This window comes from Lontra canadensis, unplaced genomic scaffold (assembly GCF_010015895.1).
Source record: "Lontra canadensis isolate GAN:19392208 unplaced genomic scaffold, GSC_riverotter_1.0 scaffold46, whole genome shotgun sequence".
Lineage (NCBI taxonomy): Eukaryota > Metazoa > Chordata > Mammalia > Carnivora > Mustelidae > Lontra > Lontra canadensis.
Window position 1 is genome coordinate 2,062,386 of NW_022631040.1, and position 5,130 is coordinate 2,067,515.

Below are 5,130 nucleotides of genomic sequence, written 5' to 3' on the forward strand. Positions count from 1 at the left end.
TCCAGCCACTCCATCCCTACCACTTGCCTCCACTCCAGCAACCCTCAAACACTTAAAAGACTCATGAATAACCCTAAGGTGCAAGTCACTATTTTTTCAGAGGGATGGAAATTATGCCTGGTTCCCCATAAAAGAAGTAAATCCCAATGACACACAAGGTACTCCTGGAAAGAAAGGGTTATTTACCAGTATTAGGGACCCCAAGTGGGACTACATCCAGTCCCAGCCATTTCATGGAGTGTAAATGTCACCTTATTATTGGTGTGAACAAAAAGGCCATACTGGAATAACTTCCTTCAGACAGTTTCTCCAAAAACAGATAAGAATCAACAATTCCAAATGATCTAGGAACCCTATCGTCTACCAGTTGTCTGGGTGCACTTTGGCCACACTATCAACCTGTGCCTCACAGGTCAAACTTGAGGAACTTCAAAGAAAACTTTTGGATGTTGTTTTGGTTATTGTAATGTCCCCATTTCCATGGGAGAGTAAAATATTTTTATGCCCAAAATAATTTAAAAAGGTTAATTTTTAGAAACTTGTAGTTTTTAAATATTAACTGAAGTGCCAAACATATTTTATATCTCTTTCACATGTTGTAAAAATTACAGATTACCAAAAATTCACATATGCATTAGTCTGTTTATAAAGTAATATTTTAAAATTAACATAAATACTTATTTTTCTACATATATTATGTAGTAATTAAAATGACAACTTGGGCACTATTAGAGCTCTGATTTAATTGAGGGATGTTTGGCTGATTACAAACAGTGTATTCATTTCATAAAAATGAAATTCTAATTAGTGTTGGCTTCCTGTCAAAATCAGTAATTAAGAAAGTTGTCAAAGTCAATCCTATTATTCATCTTGATAATGAAATTATTTAAACATCAAACATGAATGTTCTATTAGCTTGAGGAGTATAATTGTTGTTAACATTGCTCATAGGGCTTAATAAATGTATCACATCAGCTACATTATCTACCTAAATACCTGTACACAGATGCTTGTGATTAAGAATTTGTGAAGCTTTGTAAGATTAAATATGTGACTGAGATTGTTTTACAAATAATATTTAACTTCCTTGAGTTGGTACATGTGATACGGGAGAGCATGGCTCTATATTTTTCTGAAAATGAACCAGAATACTTTTTTATGACCTGCAAAGTTGAACTGCACTTATTTAAAGTGTTCAACTTTATGACTTATGGCATGTATGCCCATGAAACCATTACCCATTACTAAACATATCCATCAATCCTGAAAGTTTTCTCCTACCTGTTTAATTCCTCCTTCCAGCCCTTTCCCATCCAAACCCTTTTCCAGGCAACCACTAATCTGTTTTTACTTCTTGTTATATATTTGACTGAATTTTATAGGAAAACAATCCCAGAGTAAGATTTTTGTCAGGATTCTTTCATAATAATTATTTTGAGATTCAACCATGTTGTGTTATGTATTAGTGATTAATTCTTTTTTATTGCTAAGTAGTATTCCATTGTATAGTTATACCATACTTTGTTAATCCATTCATCCTTTTGGAAATCTGAGTTGTTTTCAGGTTTTAGCAGTTACAAAGATGCTATGAATATCCATGCACAAGTCTTTATATTGGGACATCTGCTATTATTTGGCTTGGATAAATCCTAGAAATACACAGATAACTGTAGACTTATATTTTATATTAATTTTATTTCAAACTTCTAAACTTTTTTCCTAAATGGAAAAACTTGTACCATTTTATATTCCTACCCATAGGAAATAAGTTTCAGTTCCCACATATAATTGCATATGCTTGGTTTGAACACGTTTTCTGTCTATTTTTACTACTTTAAAGTGTATTTAATAGTATCATATTGTAGTTTTAATTTACATTCCCCTAATGACTAATGATTTTGAACACCTTTCATGGACTTGCTTGCCATCTGTGCATTTTCTTTGGAGAGTTATCTGCTGAAATGTTGCTTACTTTTTATTGATATGTCTGCTTTCTCATTATCGAGTTTTGAGAATTTATATATTTTGGAAAGAAGTCTTTCATCAGATATGTGATTTTCAAATATTCTCTTCCAGTCTTTCTTTTAATTCTCTTAATAATATCTTTTGAGGGACATTCTTATTTTTTAATAAGCTCAATATATATTTTTAAATAAATTATACTTTGGCATATACAAAGGACACAAAGATTTTTTTCTTTTTTTCTTTTTAGAAATTTAAAAATGTGTAGCTTATTTTCATGTTGATGATATTTTTGAATTTTTATTTAAGATGTATACATTTAAGATTTTTTCATTTTTTCTGCATTTTGATGTACAAATGTCCCAAAACCTGTGTTTTAAAATGCTATTCTCCCTATCTATCCTTTCTCTATGTTCAGTCTCTCTCTCTTTTTGTGTATATACCTATATCCACACACATCTCTAAACTGTCTATTCTCTTTAATTCATCTGTTAATCCTTTTTATACCCATCTTTGTTAGTTTCACACTGACATGAAATATAGTTTTATAATAAATCTTAAAATTAGATACTGTGAATCTTCAAAATTTCTGTTCTCAAAGTAATTTTGTCTGTATTAGAATCTGTAAATTCCTGAATAAAATTTAAAATCAGCTCACCATACTTTTTCTCTATTTTATGTGGTATCTTTTAAATTTTATTTATATATACTCTCTCTATATATTCTATATAATATTCTATATATTAACCTAAAGTTAATATATAGAAATAGAAATTTTGTATACTGTTCTTATATCTAAAAACCATATTCTTCTCAACTATAAGTTCTAGCAGATTTTTTGTTAGATTCTATTGAATTTTCTACTTGGACAAAAATGTATTCTGTAAAGACTATTTTACTTCTTCCTTTCTAGCCAGAATGCTTTCATTTTTATTTTTTCTTATTGCATTTGCTAGCCCTTCCAATTCAATATTGAATAGAAGCAATAGAAGTAGACTTTTTTCCTTTTTTCTGAATATTTAGTCTTAATCATTTCACACAATATTAGCATTAAGTTTTTCACAGAGGCCCTTTGTCAAGTTGAGGGAGTTCCCTGGTATTTCCATTTGTTGACAGTTTTCATTAGGAATGGCTTTTAGATTTATCTATTCCAAACACTGATTTATTTATTGAGAGAGAGCGAGCCTGCAACCAAGGTGAGGGGCAGAGGGAGAAGGAGAGAGAGAATCTCAAGCAGCCTCCCCAGCAGGGCTAAGCCTGACTCTGGGTTCAATCCCACAGGCCCGAGATCATGACCTCAGCCAAAATGAAGAATCAGACACCCAACTGACTGAGCCCCCGGGCGCCCCTAAATTTGTCAGTTTTCTATGTTGTTGAGTTTACTATCATAAAACTGTTTATTATATTCTCCTTATTACATTCCCCTTATTAATATCTTAATCTCTATAAAATCTGTAGTGATGTAACCATCTCATTTCTGGTATTTGTCATGTGGGTGTTCTTTCTTTTTCTCCTTATCAGTCTCCCTAGAGATCTGTCAATGCTCTTGATCTTCCAAAAGAACCAGCTTTTCTCTTCCACCTCAATTTTAAATCCTTCTCCATACAAGGCTCTGCTACCTCCTACTGCTGTGGCCCCCAGTGTACACCAGCACCCCGGGGGACAGCCCCACCCCCATGGAGTACATGAAGGAGTACAGCAACACAGGTATTTGCAGAGGGGTCCAAGATCAATGCGAGCAGGAATCAGCAGGACGACAGTAAAATGTTTATTGGAGGCTTGAGATGGGATACAAGCAAGAAAGTTCCACCTGAATCTTTGTCTCAATTTGGGGAAGTTGTAGACTATACAATTAAAACAGATCCAGTGACTGGAAGATCAAGAGGATTTGGATTTGAGCTTTTCAAGGACGCTGCTAGTGTTGATAAAGTTGTGGAACTGAAGGAACACAGACTGGATGGCAAACTGATAAGCCCCAAAAGGGCAAAATCTTTAAAAGGGAAAGAACCCTCAAAAAGGTTTCTGCGGGTGGAGTTAGCCCAGATAGTTCTGACGAACAAATTAAAGGATATTTTGGAGACTTCAAAGAGATTAAAAAATATTGAACTCCATGGATACAAAAACAAATGAAAGAAGAGGATTTTGTTTTATCACATATATAGACAAAGAGCCAATAAGGAAATTGTTAGAAAGCAGGATATCACTGGGGCTCCTGGGTGGCTCAGTCGGTTAAGCATATGCCTTCAGCTCAGGTCATGATCCCAGGGGCCTGGGATCCCAGGGGCCCCACATTGGGCTCCCTGCTCAGAGGGGAGTCTGCTTCTCCCTCTTCCTCTGTTATCCCCCTCCGCTACTCATGCTTATTCCAGCTCACTCTCTCTCAAATATATAAATAAAATCTTAAAAAAAAAAAAAGAAAGAAAGAAAAGAGAGGAGAAGAGAAAAGAAAAGAAACGAAAAGGAGAAAACAAAATGGATATAATCAAATCGTTTCTGGTAAGTGTGAAATCAAAATTGTACAACCTAAAGAGGTATATAGGCAGCAATAGCAACAAGAACAAGGAGGAAGAGATACTGCAACTAGTAGATGAGATGGTACTAGGAGTTATGGAGGAGGTCAGGGCCAAAACTGGAACCAATGATTTAATTACTCTATGATCAAGCATATGGAAATTATAACACTGCCTATGGTGGTAGTCTGGCTATGGAGGCTGTGATTATACTGGGCATAACTATGGGAACTATGGATATGGACAGGGACATACAGACTACAGTGGCCAACAGAGCACTTACAGAAGGTATCTGGAAGGGGGTGGCAATCACCAAAACAGCAGCCATACTAGAGGAGAATGCTGGAGAAGACAGGAGGAGACTGCTAAAGTTAACCCATCTTGCAGGACAACATTGATGACTGGTGTTCTGTTGATCTAAGATGATTATTTTGCAAAAGGTTTTCTAATGTACAAGACACAACTGTGATCAACTGTATATAGCTGCCACTTAATTTTGTTTTTACTTTGGCTTTTGCTATCTGTGCTATGACTCTATGTGTATGATTTCATGCTAATCCTCAAATAAATGTTTCCTTTTGTGAAATAAATAAATTAATAAATGAATATAAAAGAAAAGCCTTTTGGTTACTGTGATTTTCCCTATTACTTTTCTGTT

At 34.5% G+C, this 5,130-nt stretch overlaps 1 pseudogene; it reads left to right on the forward strand.

Annotated features, from left to right (window-relative positions):
* The first annotated feature begins 3,638 nt into the window (after nt 1-3,638).
* On the forward strand, nt 3,639-4,893 carry LOC116876614 (annotated as a pseudogene).
* Nucleotides 4,894-5,130: the final 237 nt, after the last annotated feature.